We start from the raw sequence: 19,221 nt of genomic DNA, 5'->3' as shown, positions 1-19,221 counted from the left end.
TTCACACAACTTCTAAAAGTAGATAAAGAGAACCCAGTTAAACAAATGAGACAAAAATATTATACTTGGTCATTTATTTATTGAGGAAAATGATCCAGTATTACATATCTGTGAGTGGCAAAAGTATGTGAACCTCTAGAATTAGCAGTTAATTTGAAGGTGAAATTAGAGTCAGGTGTTTTCAATCAATGGGATGACAATCAGGTGTGAGTGGGCCCCCTGTTTTATTTAAAGAACAGGGATCTATCAAAGTCTGATCTTCACAACACATGTTTGTGGAAGTGTATCATGGCAAGAACAAAGGAGATTTCTGAGGACCTCAGAAAAAGCATTGTTGATGCTCATCAGGCTGGAAAAGGTTACAAAACCATCTCTAAAGAGTTTGGACTCCACCAATCCACAGTCAGACAGATTGTGTACAAATGGAGGAAATTCAAGACTATTGTTACCCTCCCCAGGAGTGGTCGACCAACAAAGATCACTCCAAGAGCAAGGCGTGTAATAGTCGGCGTGGTCACAAAGGATCCCAGGGTAACTTCTAAGCAACTAAAGGCCTCTCTCACATTGGCTAATGTTAATGTTCATGAGTCCACTATCAGGAGAACACTGAACAACAATGGTGTGCATGGCAGGGTTGCAAGGAGAAAGCTACTGCTCTCCAAAAAGAACATTGCTGCTTGTCTGCAGTTTGCTAAAGATCACGTGGACAAGCCAGAAGGCTATTGGAAAAATGTTTTGTGGATGGATGAGACCAAAATAGAACTTTTTGGTTTAAATGAGAAGCGTTATGTTTGGAGAAAGGAAAACACTGCATTCCAGCATAAGAACCTTATCCCATCTGTGAAACATGGTGGTGGTAGTGTCATGGTTTGGGCCTGTTTTGCTGCATCTGGGCCAGGACGGCTTGCCATTATTGATGGAACAATGATTTCTGAATTATACCAGCGAGTTCTAAAGGAAAATGTCAGGACATCTGTCCATGAACTGAATATCAAGAGAAGGTGGGTCATGCAGCAAGACAACGACCCTAAGCACACAATATGTAGTGAAAATTCATTATGTCTGATAATTATAACTATTCTTTTAAGTTCGTTTCTTAAGACACGTATTTTTAAGTATGTTACCTCGCTTGTTGACAGTTTCGGCGAACACTTCCGCCTTCTTCAAAACAGTCACCAGATGTCGAGTGGTGACGTGCCTTATCAGCTGATGTTACTCTATGGAGGCGTGAACGTCCCGCCCAATTTGACAGGTAGTCCACGCCTCCTGCTGTCAGGTCGCTGCCCCAGGACTGCGCTCCAGGTATGTGACAGCGCGTACACTCCCTCATCCCGGTTCATGGTCCTCTGCGCCCGCTTGCGTATCTCCACTGCCTCCAAAATCCAACGCAATCTAAACTCTATAGACAAGACAGGCAACATCAGATTCACACACGAAGAGGAAACGGACAAGACAATAGCATTTCTGGACCTAAAAATACACCACACAGAAGAAGGGAACATCAGAATTACAACATACAGAAAACCTACACATACCGACCAATATCTTCTCTGGACATCTGAACATCCCATCGCACACAAAATGTCAGTAATCAGAACACTATACGACCGAACACAGAACATCACGGAGGAGAAAGACAGACAGGAGGAGGAACAACACATCCAACAGGCATTAAAAAAACTGCCAATATCCACCGTGGGCAATTCGAAAAGGAAAATCACAGACACAAAAAAAGGAAAGAAACAAACAGACAAGAAAAAACACAGAAAAAACAAACCGGGGCTTTGTCACATTACCATACATAAAAGGAGTTACAGAACGCATCCAACGATCCATGAGGAAATACCACATCAACACCCCGGTCAAACCATACAAGAACCTCCGACAGCTGCTAGTTCACCCCAAAGATAAAATACAACTGGACAATAAATGCAATATCATATATGAAATTCCTTGCCGGTCATGCAATAAAGTCTATATTGGTGAAACGGGCAGATGCTTCCACACTCGCAGGAAAGAACACCAATTAGAATGTGAAAAAGAAACAACAAAAAGACTCACAAGATCCGAAAAAGAAAAAGCAAGCCAAGAAAACTTAAAATCAGCCATTTCAGACCACTGCAAACGACAAAATCATATTATGAATTGGGAAGAGGCCAGAGTCATTCGCGCTGAAGAGAATAGATATCAGCGTTGGATTTTGGAGGCAGTGGAGATACGTAAGCGGGCGCAGAGGACGATGAACCGGGATGAGGGAGCGTACGCGCTGTCACACACCTGGAGCGCAGTCCTGGGGCAGTGACCTGACAGCAGGAGGCGTGGACTACCTGTCAAATTGGGCGGGACGTTCACGCCTCCATAGAGTAACATCAGCTGATAAGGCACGTCACCACTCGACATCTGGTGACTGTTTTGAAGAAGGCGGAAGTGTTCGCCGAAACTGTCAACAAGCGAGGTAACATACTTAAAAATACGTGTCTTAAGAAACGAACTTAAAAGAATACCTAAGCACACAAGTCGTTCTACCAAAGAATGGTTAAAGAAGAATAAAGTTAATGTTTTGGAATGGCCAAGTCAAAGTCCTGACCTTAATCCAATCGAAATGTTATGGAAGGACCTGAAGTGAGCAGTTCATGTGAGGAAACCCACCAGCATCCCAGAGTTGAAGCTGTTCTGTACGGACGAATGGACTCAAATTCCTCCAAGCCGGTGTGCAGGACTGATCAACAGTTACCGGAAACGTTTAGTTGCAGTTATTGCTGCACATGGGGGTCACACCAGATATTGAAAGCAAAGGTTCACATACTTTTGCCACTCACAGATATGTAATGTTGGATCATTTTCCTCAATAAATAAATGACCAAGTATAATATTTTTGTCTCATTTGTTTAACTGGGTTCTCTTTATCTACTTTTAGGACTTGTGTGGAAATCTGATGACGTTTTAGGTCATATTTATGCAGAAATATAGAAAATTCTAAAGGGTTCACAAACTTTCAAGCACCACTGTAGATAAGGCATTACTGGATATGCACAAAATAATGAAACAACAAATCAGTACTCTGGACATGAACAGTCAGAACTGTGTTCCTGGTGTGCATAAATGTCAAACCTTTGGTCAATCAAACCTGTATAACCAACTTCCAAAATCCTTATTTCCCTTATAAAATCCTTATAAGATGCAAATTAAAATAATTTACCTAAAATTTGAATGATAATTAACAATGATATATCCCGGTTACTTTTTATTCAATATTAATAACAATAAACTTTAAGAATGAATACAAGGCTTCAATGTTTGACAAAAAAAAAAAAAGTGTAAATGTGCTCTTTTATCATCGTGGGAATTTATTATAGCTCTAAATAAATAGTGAAGGTTTTTTTTGTTAAAAAGAATCCGTATAACTTTATTTGTACGCCCGTATACTATGTTTATTGAATCAAATCCGTATAAAATCCGGACATTCTGTATATTCATTATGATCTCAACGAAAGCCTCACTGAATCGATTCTTTAGAACAAACTCGCATGCGTGTGAATCAATTTACTTGATTCTTGACTCAGAAACTACGGAAACCTTATTTGTATTCCTGCTTTTAAATTGTAAACAATAATCACACTTTCATGCTGCATGAAATTAAAGTATGAACTTTCCTCAAACCATTACGTGTGCATGAACTCAAACAAATGCAGTCCATGCGTCTGTATCGATTCGCTCGATCGAGTCATTTTTATGTTTCGTCCCGAAAAAGATCCGAATCGTTTGTGAATCTCATCACTGTTACGGGAGGAGAGAAGAGATCCTCTTCCCTCAACAGAGAAAATCTGCTTCTTAATCAATTAGTTTCAGCGTTTGGTGAGTAGATCATCTGTATTTTATATTTATTGTGTGTCGATAGTCCGAAACTTGTAACTGGAAATTCACGAGTGGTCCGCGAACAGTCTACAAGACTATTAATGTGTTTTAATAATTAATAGTGCATCGATTAATGCAGTTTCATGTCTAGATCTTATAAATGCTGAATACGAAGTAGTTAAAACTAAGACAGAAGTATGTGACGGCAAAATTGTGATGATTATGTGTTAATAACATTAGAACTCCAGTTCCCATAATGCTTGTGAGCTAGGCATGCGCACTAGATGGGAGAGAACAGATATGGAAAAGGTGTAATAAAAGGCATCAAATATATTTACCCTACTTGTGAATGGAAATGCCGAAAAGTTTAATGTTTAACCTAATGTTTAATGTTGATCTAAAACATTTTAAAACTGATCGTGTAGTGGTATTTTTATTAATCATATGTAATTCTAACCTTTAAATATCCTATATACTCCTGTTTCTAACGCGTTTTAGCGAAATGTGGACTTGTCTTGTCTGGGAAACATGCAGTTCGATCAACAGCGAGCTAACCTGCTCTTTACTTCATTTTTGACATTTTTTGAATAATTGTCGTCGTATTATAAATATAATATTTTGAATAATTGTTCTGTAGCAATATGCTCTGTCTCTTTTCTCAGTCAGCATTGAGATGAGACTCCCAGACTGTTACAGAGCTATAATATAAACAACCAACCCATGCAAGAACAGCAGACAAGGACACACAGAAATCTGCAATGGGCAGAGAAAATCATTATTTTTGGCACTTTCTCACACCCGCGTGGGTTTCCTCCGGGTGCTCCGGTTTCCCCCACAGTCCAAAGACATGCAGGTTAGGTTAACTGGTGACTCTAAATTGACCGTAGGTGTGAATGGTTGTCTGTGTCTATGTGTCAGCCCTGTGATGACCTGGCGACTTGTCCAGGGTGTACCCCGCCTTTCGCCCGTAGTCAGCTGGGATAGGCTCCAGCTTGCCTGCGACCCTGTAGAAGGATAAAGCGGCTAGAGATGATGAGATGAGACTTTCTCACACAATAAGAAATTTAATAAGTAATCTCTTTATATTACTAGGTAAATTCCATATACATAAAGTCAAAATGTCCAAGATAACCGATTCTCATTCCCATTATTTTTAATTGAATTAAAAATGTATTTTGAGTCTCTGTCACATATTGAATCCAACAAAGAGTGCTTATCAGCTATTCAATTTTATTCAAATTACATTCAGTGAAATTGTTTGTCATTTCAATTTGCTCTGTTTTATATTTCTTTCTTTAAACTTATTGCTCCTTATGAGGCTAAGCTTAAACATGTTCCTTCTAATTTCGAACTATTGATATGAAATGTTTTGATTAACTGTTTGCTGAGTTTTAAACCTACATACTTTTGCCTTTAAAAACCACAGATGATATGGAATGGATAGGCCTTTAATGTATTTAGTTAACCATAATTTTTTTCAGCAAGAAACAGAGTTAACAAACGTTTACTTGAAGAATGTTGAGAAAAAAAAAGGAGAAAAATTTTTTCCTTCCAGTGGTGTTTATAAATCGGAGACTTGGGTTTATCTTTATTTAACCATTAAGAAAAAAAACATCATAAATTATCATGATTATGATACATTGGCTTGTATAAGTATTCATTGTCCTTGAACCTTTCCGCATTTTGTTGCACTGCAACCTGGAACTTAAATTGACATGAAACTAAACAAAATATGATTCAATATTCATGTGCATCCTGTTTATGTTAAGCAGTACCTCTCTCTCTGGATCGATGTCATCCTACAGTCTCTTCTCGAGCAAGGCGTGGTGAGATCGTGCACCAGCTCGCACAATACACCTGTCAATCCAGTACCTAAACCCGATGGTACCTGGCGTTTTACACAAGATTTACGTAAGATTAATGAATTGATTGTTTCTTCTGTAATGTCACAGGTTCCTGCTCATCATTGCTGTTTTTCCATTAATGATCTCTGTTCTGCCTTTTTTCACGCACATGAGGAGATAGTGTTTGGACTCAAGGTTTCATTGACTCTCCTGCTGTTTTTTTCAGCTGTAATTCAAATTCATAACGCACTCTGTGACCTCTCCCTCCCTCAGGACTCTGTGGTCTGTGTGTTCTGGTATCTGCTGAGTCACCAGAATTCTGCCAAGACACTGACACTTGCGCCTGCTCCAACATCTGGCGCACAAGGGCTTTAAGGTTTCCAGGACCAATGGACACTTAAGTATTTGAACTTTTGAAGTTTGAACTTTCTCAAGGCTGTCATTCTAGACACAAAACGCCCTGCAACTAAACATGCACTGATGTCTTTTCTGGGTCAGAAAATGGATCCCTGACTGCTCTTTATATGACAAGCTTCTCCGTTCTGCAATCTCTCATCACGATCCACTGCAACATCCTTTGACCTGGACTGACACTATGGTGGTTGCTTATCACTCCCTCAAAAGCACCCTTTGTTCCGCCCCTGGATTTATCTGATCACTTCAAGCCCTTCCACCTCTATGCCTGTGAACACCAAGGCACAGCTGTTGGCCGGGAGCATGAAGGGGGAAGATGCATCATTGTGCGTTTTTATCCAAAACATTAGACATTGTTGCTCAAGGCTTACCTGCGTGTCTGGGAGCTGTCTCCGCATGTGCTTTGATGGTTTTAGATGCAGAAAAATTGGTCTTGTCTCACCCACTGATCTTGCACTCGTCACATCAAGTTAAACAGGTGTTGCAAAATTTACAGACCCATTAAATTAATTTATCAGTAATTTAATTGATAATTAAATTAACATATGACTGTTTATTCTCTGTTCTACTAACAATCTCGAAATTCGTGTCACATCTCCTTTTGATAATGTAGGTCACGCTCTTGCACGCTTCCTTAATTCTCAGGATGATACTTGGGATGACATTGATATTGTCTGTCTAAAAATCGTACATACTACTAGTATCAGGTCTGATCTCTCCTCCAGCCCTCTAGGGATGGGGGAAGTAGTCTTTGTTGATGGTTCTTGTTCTAAACCCTCAAACGGTGTATAATATTTATAATTTATAATATTTATCATACCTCTGTGGTTACTCTGTGTGTTCACTGCCTGATATTCTGCATGAGGCATACGCTCTTCCTTTCTCATTTGATTTTTGTCATCTTGATTGTGGACAAATTCTCTAAATGGGTAGAAGTTTTTTCCTGTTCTCGAGAGAACACGAAGTTAGTTACTCGTACTCTGGCAAAAGAAATAGTACCTAGTTATAATAATAATACTAATACATTTTATTTATAAGTGCCTTTCAAGGTACCTAAGGACACTGGACGGTAAAAAAGAAAAACAAACAATAAAAGCAGAACAATAAAATAACAACAGTAAAATAATAAGAAATCAATAATAATAATTATTGTTATAGTTATGGGGTTCCAGACGCCATAGACTCAGACAAAGGTACCCCTTTCACCTCAAAAGTCACACAAAACCTTTGTAAGTATCTCTAAACTAAACTGGTGTTTTCACATTCCTCAATCCTCTGGTATCGTAGAACGTACTAATCGAACATTGAAAGACAAATTAATTAAGGCCATGCAGGACACAGGTTTGGCTCTGTAATCCATAATTCATTCTGGCTGAAATTTGTGTGACACCAAGAAATTATTTTTGGAAGACCTTTCCCTCTCCCCTGGAAGAAGGGAACTCCGGCTCCGGGTACCTCTGATGTGAAAATGCATATGGATGAGTATTCTGCAGCCCTTATAGATAAGTTGTATAAAATTTGTACCAAGGTCAATAGTACAATATTATCTCCACCACACACCCCTTTCACGTGGGAGACAAGTGCTGGTGTGACTTTTTAAAGTAACGATTTGGATAATTGGGAAAACCTAGATATGGTGGGCCTGCAGACATAGTCGCCATTACTTTTCTGTTTTAACTGATCTTTTTCCATAGTGGATCCATGCCACGCGATTGAAGAAGGCTCCATAACAAAGTTGTGTTACAATGACAAGTTTGCTACTAACGTTTTCTCTGTGTCCCTTTCCAGTCTCTGTTCTCTCTCTCTGTCTCTCTATTTCTGAGCTCTACACAGATTTGACATGATCTGTGTGCAGCCCTGGCCGACTGAGAATCCTCGGGTTGCTGCCTGCGGGACATTGTGAACAAAGAGGGGAAGAGATCTTGCGCTCCGTTTGGAACCAGTCATCCTCACTACAACCATGACAGTCCTCATCACGGGTTTCGTGACTGCTTCATTGTTGCTCGGGGCAGGGCTACCCGCCCGAGCCTTTGTGACTGCTTCATCTTTGCTCGGGGCAGTGTTACCCGCCCGAGCCTTCTGGACCACTTCATTGCTTGGAGCAGGGTTACCCGCTCGAGCTGGACAACATCTTCTGGCAATTCGCTAACTGGACTGCACAAGCGCACACCACACGAATGTGTTATGTCTTTCATCTGATGCCGTTTTCTACTATTATTACACATCTCTATGCTCTGAAACTCTGTATTCGTACAGGACTCTGTTCTCACTATAGGTCAATATGCCTTCTAATTTCACTTTCCCTCACTGTTTTAGAACAAATTACTCTGAAGGAAGTAGCGTGTATTTGGGACGAATTAAGAGGTTTTGAGTTTCTCTAAGCTCCGGTGAGGTGGGACGAGGGCTGATCGGGCATGCCCGCCCTCTGAGCACCAATATACGTCAAGAAGGGCAAAGATTAACTCAAGATTAATTCTCGATGTAATCACATATATGATCGTGAGGTGATAATGATCATATATGATCCTAGGATTTGATAATAGTGATACTATTATCAAAGGGGGGGATTGTTAGGTTTTATTATTATGTAGGTTTATATGTAGGTTTATATAAGTATTATTCTTGACCAAGAAGGCAGCAATTTATATTTGTGACAAAATTAAGGATGAATTTCTGTTCAGTTAAAATGACCTTATGTCTCGGCTGGACATTGTTTGGGAACATTTTGTTTATTTTGATATGAAATGTGTATTATTGATCAGAGAACGGCGCCAAGGTCTGCAGTGATGTCAGACACACCCGCAGCTGCATAGCGCAACGTGTATTTGGGATTAAAGTTAAATTTAAAGCCATGATTCATGTTAGTTTTATAGTTTTGTATTAGCCTTATTGCTGCACAAAGTGTTAAGACTTTATATGGGAGAGCTTTTTAAGATCCTTTATTATTTTGGACTTTTGCATATACTATGGCAGTGATTTAGACTTAATTGTTAGATCTAAGATGCATTCAATGATTTAAGTTAGTTTTATAGTTTTAAGTTAGTTTTATAATTACAGAATATAATTTAGGATTGTTAAAGACATATTCTTATTTGTTATTTTGCTTATGATTGTCTTACTACATACTGATGAAATCAAGATGTAATTTGCTGACTTAGCACACGTTCATGTGTTAAGAAATTATAATTTTAATATTTTAGCTTTTCATCCTTTAGCTTTTAGATCCTTTAAACTATTTAACTTGGCATTAATTTCTGATGCATTTGACCTTCGTAGACTAGACATATTCTTATTTTTTGTTTACTTTCTTATAACATATGTGTTTAAAAATTCCATCACCATCTTAAGTACATATTGTCCTATGTTATATCTGACCTAAAGGGGTGTACGTAGGCAATGACCTTTAAAATCTGTCTGTATCTTGCTATCATGTCATATTATCAGAAATATGTCATTGTGTTATGATTTACACACACACTGATGGAGATTATTTGACCTGCCCCAAGATCAAGCTGCTCACTTGCACGCAAGTCAAACACACACACATACATCTGAACATTCCATCAGAACAGTGATGTAATTAAAATGTGACCTGCTCACACACACATAAACACAGATATCAAAATGATGTCACTCACTCACACCCCCCCATAGACACACACATACACACATTCATGCACACACGCACATAGATATCATTGATGTCATTTACACACAGATAACACTCACATATAATAACCCTCTGTATTCTTGTCCAATGGGGGGAACTTGCGAATAAACTACATTGGGGTTCCTGTCTTTCTTGGCGACTAACCCCCCCAGAGCTCTGGGTGACATGAGGGCGGGGGTCCCGAGAAGTAAGTTGACCGTTTCCGACTGGGTGAAGTCCAACAGATACTGAGGTCAGTGGGCAATTCAAGAAATAAAGCCAAGCAAACTGAAAGGAATCTGTGATAGCTCACCTTCGGAGCTCATCAGAGGAGCATATCAGCAGAAAAGCAGTGTGCAGTTAGTTGATTTGGTCATTGTTGCAAACAGTGCCAAGGTTGTGGGTTTAATCCAAGTAGTGGCTGTTTTCACAGATGTGCTGCTTTGAATGTGGCGACAGAAATTTGATCTTGACTTGGCTGAAAGTGCAGATGATTTGGCTGGTTTGCAAGATGACAAGAATGTTTTTCTCTGTAAAATGCAAGTAAGTTGGTGGCTTTGGAGAATGTGGGCATCGATCCCACTACCTCTTACATGCAAAGCAAGCGCTCTACCACTTGAGCTAATTCCCCTGCTGTGTTTGAGCGTTTGACCAACTAACTACCGCAAGCTCCCCAAACTGCCCTTCCTGGCCTGCTCGTTGCTCTCTGGAACCATGCCTGAGTTTCCATTGGTTGGTTGGTTGTTTATTTTCAAGTGAGCGACTGCCCAGAAGCAGACTTTTGTTCTGGGGGAGTGTATTCTGACTCCCATTTGCATGAATACCAGGTGGTAAGCTTCACGGGTTTTGCCCCTAAAACAACCCAATCTCCTCACATGGAGTCCCTGGCATGCTTCTCACACTTTTGGGGCATGCCTCAGGAAGCATTTGTTGCTTCATTGTTCAATGAGAGCAGTTGGCTGGAAGGTGGTGAAAAGTGCCTTTTCACGACAGCAGCTTGCTTTTCACCAGCAGCTTTAAGAATACAAGCAGGTAAGCATCATATTTTCAGTTTGTAAAAGCTGTCTCAGCTGACTTTGCACTCGAGCGAGAGTTAGAATTTCATAGTGGATGGTGGGACTATGACAAGCCTGTTGAAAAATGTGAGTTGGGGATTCTGAGGTCAGTGGGCAATTCAAGAAATAAAGCCAAGCAAACTGAAAGGAATCTGTGATAGCTCACCTTCGGAGCTCATCAGAGGAGCATATCAGCAGAAAAGCAGTGTGCAGTTAGTTGATTTGGTCATTGTTGCAAACAGTGCCAAGGTTGTGGGTTTAATCCAAATAGTGGCTGTTTTCACAGATGTGCTGCTTTGAATGTGGCGAAAGAAATTTGATCTTGACTTGGCTGAAAGTGCAGATGATTCGGCTGGTTTGCAAGATGACAAGAATGTTTTTCTCTGTAAAATGCAAGTAAGATGGAGGCTTTGGAGAATGTGGGCATCGATCCCACTACCTCTTACATGCTAAGCAAGCTCTCTACCACTTGAGCTAATTCCCCTGCTATGTTTGAGCGTTTGTCCAACTACTAACCAGAAGCTCCCCAACCTGCCCTTCCTGGCCTGCTCGTTGCTCTCTGGAACCATGCCTGAGTTTCCATTGGCTGGTTGGTTGTTTATTTTCAAGTGAGCGACTGCCCAGAAGCAGACTTTTGTTCTGGGGGAGTGTTTTCTGACTCCCATTTGCATGAATACCAGGTGGTAAGCTTCACGGGTTTTGCCCCTAAAACAACCCAATCTCCTCACATGGAGTCCCTGGCATGCTTCTCACACTTTTGGGGCATGCCTCAGGAAGCATTTGTTGCTTCATTGTTCAATGAGAGCAGTTGGCTGGAAGGTGGTGAAAAGTGCCTTTTCACGACAGCAGCTTGCTTTTCACCAGCAGCTTTAAGAATACAAGCAGGTAAGCATCATATTTTCAGTTTGTAAAAGCTGTCTCAGCTGACTTTGCACTCGAGCGAGAGTTAGAATTTCATAGTGGATGGTGGGACTATGACAAGCCTGTTGAAAAATGTGAGTTGGAGATTCTGAGGTCAGTGGGCAATTCAAGAAATAAAGCCAAGCAAACTGAAAGGAATCTGTGATAGCTCACCTTCGGAGCTCATCAGAGGAGCATATCAGCAGAAAAGCAGTGTGCAGTTAGTTGATTTGGTCATTGTTGCAAACAGTGCCAAGGTTGTGGGTTTAATCCAAACAGTGGCTGTTTTCACAGATGTGCTGCTTTGAATGTGGCAAAAGAAATTTGATCTTGACTTGGCTGAAAGTGCAGATGATTCGGCTGGTTTGCAAGATGACAAGAATGTTTTTCTCTGTAAAATGCAAGTAAGATGGAGGCTTTGGAGAATGTGGGCATCGATCCCACTACCTCTTACATGCAAAGCAAGCGCTCTACCACTTGAGCTAATTCCCCTGCTGTGTTTGAGTGTTTGACCAACTAACTACCGCAAGCTCCCCAAACTGCCCTTCCTGGCCTGCTCGTTGCTCTCTGGAACCATGCCTGAGTTTCCATTGGCTGGTTGGTTGTTTATTTTCAAGTGAGCGACTGCCCAGAAGCAGACTTTTGTTCTGGGGGAGTGTATTCTGACTCCCATTTGCATGAATACCAGGTGGTAAGCTTCAAGGGTTTTGCCCCTAAAACAACCCAATCTCCTCACATGGAGTCCCTGGCATGCTTCTCACACTTTTGGGGCATGCCTCAGGAAGCATTTGTTGCTTCCTTGTTCAATGAGAGCAGTTGGCTGGAAGGTGGTGAAAAGTGCCTTTTCACGACAGCAGCTTGCTTTTCACCAGCAGCTTTAAGAATACAAGCAGGTAAGCATCATATTTTCAGTTTGTAAAAGCTGTCTCAGCTGACTTTGCACTCGAGCGAGAGTTAGAATTTCATAGTGGATGGTGGGACTATGACAAGCCTGTTGAAAAATGTGAGTTGGAGATTCTGAGGTCAGTGGGCAATTCAAGAAATAAAGCCAAGCAAACTGAAAGGAATCTGTGATAGCTCACCTTCGGAGCTCATCAGAGGAGCATATCAGCAGAAAAGCAGTGTGCAGTTAGTTGATTTGGTCATTGTTGCAAACAGTGCCAAGGTTGTGGGTTTAATCCAAATAGTGGCTGTTCTCACAGATGTGCTGCTTTGAATGTGGCGACAGAAATTTGATCTTGACTTGGCTGAAAGTGCAGATGTTTTGGCTGGTTTGCAAGATGACAAGAATGTTTTTCTCTGTAAAATGCAAGTAAGCTGGTGGCATTGGAGAATGTGGGCATCGATCCCACTACCTCTTACATGCAAAGCAAGCGCTCTACCACTTGAGCTAATTCCCCTGCTGTGTTTGAACGTTTGACCAACTAACTACCGCAAGCTCCCCAAACTGCCCTTCCTGGCCTGCTCGTTGCTCTCTGGAACCATGCCTGAGTTTCCATTGGCTGGTTGGTTGTTTATTTTCAAGTGAGCGACTGCCCAGAAGCAGACTTTTGTTCTGGGGGAGTGTATTCTGACTCCCATTTGCATGAATACCAGGTGGTAAGCTTCACGGGTTTTGCCCCTAAAACAACCCAATCTCCTCACATGGAGTCCCTGGCATGCTTCTCACACTTTTGGGGCATGCCTCAGGAAGCATTTGTTGCTTCATTGTTCAATGAGAGCAGTTGGCTGGAAGGTGGTGAAAAGTGCCTTTTCACGACAGCAGCTTGCTTTTCACCAGCAGCTTTAAGAATACAAGCAGGTAAGCATCATATTTTCAGTTTGTAAAAGCTGTCTCAGCTGACTTTGCACTCGAGCGAGAGTTAGAATTTCATAGTGGATGGTGGGACTATGACAAGCCTGTTGAAAAATGTGAGTTGGAGATTCTGAGGTCAGTGGGCAATTCAAGAAATAAAGCCAAGCAAACTGAAAGGAATCTGTGATAGCTCACCTTCGGAGCTCATCAGAGGAGCATATCAGCAGAAAAGCAGTGTGCAGTTAGTTGATTTGGTCATTGTTGCAAACAGTGCCAAGGTTGTGGGTTTAATCCAAACAGTGGCTGTTTTCACAGATGTGCTGCTTTGAATGTGGCGAAAGAAATTTGATCTTGACTTGGCTGAAAGTGCAGATGATTTGGCTGGTTTGCAAGATGACAAGAATGTTTTTCTCTGTAAAATGCAAGTAAGATGGAGGCTTTGGAGAATGTGGGCATCGATCCCACTACCTCTTACATGCTAAGCAAGCACTCTACCACTTGAGCTAATTCCCCTGCTATGTTTGAGTGTTTGACCAACTAAGTACCGCAAGCTCCCCAAACTGCCCTTCCTGGCCTGCTCGTTGCTCTCTGGAACCATGCCTGAGTTTCCATTGGCTGGTTGGTTGTTTATTTTCAAGTGAGCGACTGCCCAGAAGCAGACTTTTGTTCTGGGGGAGTTTATTCTGACTCCCATTTGCATGAATACCAGGTGGTAAGCTTCAAGGGTTTTGCCCCTAAAACAACCCAATCTCCTCACATGGAGTCCCTGGCATGCTTCTCACACTTTTGGGGCATGCCTCAGGAAGCATTTGTTGCTTCATTGTTCAATGAGAGCAGTTGGCTGGAAGGTGGTGAAAAGTGCCTTTTCACGACAGCAGCTTGCTTTTCACCAGCAGCTTTAAGAATACAAGCAGGTAAGCATCATATTTTCAGTTTGTAAAAGGTGTCTCAGCTGACTTTGCACTCGAGCGAGAGTTAGAATTTCATAGTGGATGGTGGGACTATGACAAGCCTGTTGAAAAATGTGAGTTGGAGATTCTGAGGTCAGTGGGCAATTCAAGAAATAAAGCCAAGCAAACTGAAAGGAATCTGTGATAGCTCACCTTCGGAGCTCATCAGAGGAGCATATCAGCAGAAAAGCAGTGTGCAGTTAGTTGATTTGGTCATTGTTGCAAACAGTGCCAAGGTTGTGGGTTTAATCCAAACAGTGGCTGTTTTCACAGATGTGCTGCTTTGAATGTGGCGACAGAAATTTGATCTTGACTTGGCTGAAAGTGCAGATGATTTGGCTGGTTTGCAAGATGACAAGAATGTTTTTCTCTGTAAAATGCAAGTAAGTTGGTGGCTTTGGAGAATGTGGGCATCGATCCCACTACCTCTTCCATGCAAAGCAAGCGCTCTACCACTTGAGCTAATTCCCCTGCTGTGTTTGAGCGTTTGACCAACTAACTACCGCAAGCTCCCCAAACTGCCCTTCCTGGCCTGCTCGTTGCTCTCTGGAACCATGCCTGAGTTTCCATTGGTTGGTTGGTTGTTTATTTTCAAGTGAGCGACTGCCCAGAAGCAGACTTTTGTTCTGGGGGAGTGTATTCTGACTCCCATTTGCATGAATACCAGGTGGTAAGCTTCACGGGTTTTGCCCCTAAAACAACCCAATCTCCTCACATGGAGTCCCTGGCATGCTTCTCACACTTTTGGGGCATGCCTCAGGAAGCATTTGTTGCTTCATTGTTCAATGAGAGCAGTTGGCTGGAAGGTGGTGAAAAGTGCCTTTTCACGACAGCAGCTTGCTTTTCACCAGCAGCTTTAAGAATACAAGCAGGTAAGCATCATATTTTCAGTTTGTAAAAGCTGTCTCAGCTGACTTTGCACTCGAGCGAGAGTTAGAATTTCATAGTGGATGGTGGGACTATGACAAGCCTGTTGAAAAATGTGAGTTGGGGATTCTGAGGTCAGTGGGCAATTCAAGAAATAAAGCCAAGCAAACTGAAAGGAATCTGTGATAGCTCACCTTCGGAGCTCATCAGAGGAGCATATCAGCAGAAAAGCAGTGTGCAGTTAGTTGATTTGGTCATTGTTGCAAACAGTGCCAAGGTTGTGGGTTTAATCCAAATAGTGGCTGTTTTCACAGATGTGCTGCTTTGAATGTGGCGAAAGAAATTTGATCTTGACTTGGCTGAAAGTGCAGATGATTCGGCTGGTTTGCAAGATGACAAGAATGTTTTTCTCTGTAAAATGCAAGTAAGATGGAGGCTTTGGAGAATGTGGGCATCGATCCCACTACCTCTTACATGCTAAGCAAGCTCTCTACCACTTGAGCTAATTCCCCTGCTATGTTTGAGCGTTTGTCCAACTACTAACCAGAAGCTCCCCAACCTGCCCTTCCTGGCCTGCTCGTTGCTCTCTGGAACCATGCCTGAGTTTCCATTGGCTGGTTGGTTGTTTATTTTCAAGTGAGCGACTGCCCAGAAGCAGACTTTTGTTCTGGGGGAGTGTTTTCTGACTCCCATTTGCATGAATACCAGGTGGTAAGCTTCACGGGTTTTGCCCCTAAAACAACCCAATCTCCTCACATGGAGTCCCTGGCATGCTTCTCACACTTTTGGGGCATGCCTCAGGAAGCATTTGTTGCTTCATTGTTCAATGAGAGCAGTTGGCTGGAAGGTGGTGAAAAGTGCCTTTTCACGACAGCAGCTTGCTTTTCACCAGCAGCTTTAAGAATACAAGCAGGTAAGCATCATATTTTCAGTTTGTAAAAGCTGTCTCAGCTGACTTTGCACTCGAGCGAGAGTTAGAATTTCATAGTGGATGGTGGGACTATGACAAGCCTGTTGAAAAATGTGAGTTGGAGATTCTGAGGTCAGTGGGCAATTCAAGAAATAAAGCCAAGCAAACTGAAAGGAATCTGTGATAGCTCACCTTCGGAGCTCATCAGAGGAGCATATCAGCAGAAAAGCAGTGTGCAGTTAGTTGATTTGGTCATTGTTGCAAACAGTGCCAAGGTTGTGGGTTTAATCCAAACAGTGGCTGTTTTCACAGATGTGCTGCTTTGAATGTGGCAAAAGAAATTTGATCTTGACTTGGCTGAAAGTGCAGATGATTCGGCTGGTTTGCAAGATGACAAGAATGTTTTTCTCTGTAAAATGCAAGTAAGATGGAGGCTTTGGAGAATGTGGGCATCGATCCCACTACCTCTTACATGCAAAGCAAGCGCTCTACCACTTGAGCTAATTCCCCTGCTGTGTTTGAGTGTTTGACCAACTAACTACCGCAAGCTCCCCAAACTGCCCTTCCTGGCCTGCTCGTTGCTCTCTGGAACCATGCCTGAGTTTCCATTGGCTGGTTGGTTGTTTATTTTCAAGTGAGCGACTGCCCAGAAGCAGACTTTTGTTCTGGGGGAGTGTATTCTGACTCCCATTTGCATGAATACCAGGTGGTAAGCTTCAAGGGTTTTGCCCCTAAAACAACCCAATCTCCTCACATGGAGTCCCTGGCATGCTTCTCACACTTTTGGGGCATGCCTCAGGAAGCATTTGTTGCTTCCTTGTTCAATGAGAGCAGTTGGCTGGAAGGTGGTGAAAAGTGCCTTTTCACGACAGCAGCTTGCTTTTCACCAGCAGCTTTAAGAATACAAGCAGGTAAGCATCATATTTTCAGTTTGTAAAAGCTGTCTCAGCTGACTTTGCACTCGAGCGAGAGTTAGAATTTCATAGTGGATGGTGGGACTATGACAAGCCTGTTGAAAAATGTGAGTTGGAGATTCTGAGGTCAGTGGGCAATTCAAGAAATAAAGCCAAGCAAACTGAAAGGAATCTGTGATAGCTCACCTTCGGAGCTCATCAGAGGAGCATATCAGCAGAAAAGCAGTGTGCAGTTAGTTGATTTGGTCATTGTTGCAAACAGTGCCAAGGTTGTGGGTTTAATCCAAATAGTGGCTGTTCTCACAGATGTGCTGCTTTGAATGTGGCGACAGAAATTTGATCTTGACTTGGCTGAAAGTGCAGATGTTTTGGCTGGTTTGCAAGATGACAAGAATGTTTTTCTCTGTAAAATGCAAGTAAGCTGGTGGCATTGGAGAATGTGGGCATCGATCCCACTACCTCTTACATGCAAAGCAAGCGCTCTACCACTTGAGCTAATTCCCCTGCTGTGTTTGAACGTTTGACCAACTAACTACCGCAAGCTCCCCAAACTGCCCTTCCTGGCCTGCTCGTTGCTCTCTGGAACCATGCCTGAGTTTCCATTGGCTGGTTGGTTGTTTATTTTCAAGTGAGCGACTGCCCAGAAGCAGACTTTTGTTCTGGGGGAGTGTATTCTGACTCCCATTTGCATGAATACCAGGTGGTAAGCTTCACGGGTTTTGCCCCTAAAACAACCCAATCTCCTCACATGGAGTCCCTGGCATGCTTCTCACACTTTTGGGGCATGCCTCAGGAAGCATTTGTTGCTTCCTTGTTCAATGAGAGCAGTTGGCTGGAAGGTGGTGAAAAGTGCCTTTTCACGACAGCAGCTTGCTTTTCACCAGCAGCTTTAAGAATACAAGCAGGTAAGCATCATATTTTCAGTTTGTAAAAGCTGTCTCAGCTGACTTTGCACTCGAGCGAGAGTTAGAATTTCATAGTGGATGGTGGGACTATGACAAGCCTGTTGAAAAATGTGAGTTGGAGATTCTGAGGTCAGTGGGCAATTCAAGAAATAAAGCCAAGCAAACTGAAAGGAATCTTTGATAGCTCACCTTCGGAGCTCATCAGGGGAGCATATCAGCAGAAAAGCAGTGTGCAGTTAGTTGATTTGGTCATTGTTGCAAACAGTGCCAAGGTTGTGGGTTTAATCCAAATAGTGGCTGTTCTCACAGATGTGCTGCTTTGAATGTGGCGACAGAAATTTGATCTTGACTTGGCTGAAAGTGCAGATGTTTTGGCTGGTTTGCAAGATGACAAGAATGTTTTTCTCTGTAAAATGCAAGTAAGATGGAGGCTTTGAAGAATGTGGGCATCAATCCCACTACCTCTTACATGCTAAGCAAGTGCTCTACCACTTGAGCTAATTCCCCTGCTGTGTTTGAGCGTTTGACCAACTAACTACCGCAAGCTCCCCAAACTGCCCTTCCTGGCCTGCTCGTTGCTCTCTGGAACCATGCCTGAGTTTCCATTGGTTGGTTGGTTGTTTATTTTCAAGTGAGCGACTGCCCAGAAGCAGACTTTTGTTCTGGGGGAGTGTATTCTGACTCCCATTTGCATGAATACCAGGTGGTAAGCTTCACGGGTTTTGCCCCTAAAACAACCCAATCTCCTCACATGGAGTCCCTGGCATGCTTCTCACACTTTTGGGGCATGCCTCAGGAAGCATTTGTTGCTTCATTGTTCAATGAGAGCAGTTGGCTGGAAGGTGGTGAAAAGTGCCTTTTCACGACAGCAGCTTGCTTTTCACCAGCAGCTTTAAGAATACAAGCAGGTAAGCATCATATTTTCATCATATTTTCGTTCACGTCCAACCTGAGGATTTTGCCTCCCTGAAGCGTATGCGTTTTGAAACGAAGTGCACCGAAGCGTCTCCTGATAATTCGTCCACGCTGTCCCGAGGCCCCGTGTGCAGTCGTGGCCACCTACTTAAAGCGATGTCCTCGACGTCCGCTCGACGTCTCCCACGCTGCTTTGAGTGTGCTGCCGACGCCATCTGAAATCGGGTTTGTTGAAAGGCAGCCGGAGC

At 42.4% G+C, this 19,221-nt stretch overlaps 5 non-coding genes across 5 annotated transcripts; all 5 read right to left on the bottom strand.

Annotated features, from left to right (window-relative positions):
- Nucleotides 1-10,320: 10,320 nt before the first annotated feature.
- trnaa-ugc (transfer RNA alanine (anticodon UGC)) lies at nucleotides 10,321-10,393 on the bottom strand. Its single transcript has one exon. It is a non-coding gene; the product is annotated as a tRNA-Ala (tRNA).
- A 1,743-nt stretch (nucleotides 10,394-12,136) lies between these two features.
- On the bottom strand, nucleotides 12,137-12,209 carry trnaa-ugc (transfer RNA alanine (anticodon UGC)). The gene has a single exon. It is a non-coding gene; the product is annotated as a tRNA-Ala (tRNA).
- An 835-nt stretch (nucleotides 12,210-13,044) lies between these two features.
- On the bottom strand, nucleotides 13,045-13,117 carry trnaa-ugc (transfer RNA alanine (anticodon UGC)). Its single transcript has one exon. It is a non-coding gene; the product is annotated as a tRNA-Ala (tRNA).
- A 3,559-nt stretch (nucleotides 13,118-16,676) lies between these two features.
- On the bottom strand, nucleotides 16,677-16,749 carry trnaa-ugc (transfer RNA alanine (anticodon UGC)). Its single transcript has one exon. It is a non-coding gene; the product is annotated as a tRNA-Ala (tRNA).
- An 835-nt stretch (nucleotides 16,750-17,584) lies between these two features.
- Nucleotides 17,585-17,657, bottom strand: trnaa-ugc (transfer RNA alanine (anticodon UGC)). Its single transcript has one exon. It is a non-coding gene; the product is annotated as a tRNA-Ala (tRNA).
- Between the last annotated feature and the right edge of the window lie 1,564 nt (nucleotides 17,658-19,221).

This window comes from Neoarius graeffei, chromosome 1 (genome assembly GCF_027579695.1).
Source record: "Neoarius graeffei isolate fNeoGra1 chromosome 1, fNeoGra1.pri, whole genome shotgun sequence".
Classification (NCBI taxonomy): domain Eukaryota; kingdom Metazoa; phylum Chordata; class Actinopteri; order Siluriformes; family Ariidae; genus Neoarius; species Neoarius graeffei.
Note: the sequence above shows the minus strand (reverse complement) of the source record. Positions and strands in the feature narration are given on the sequence as shown.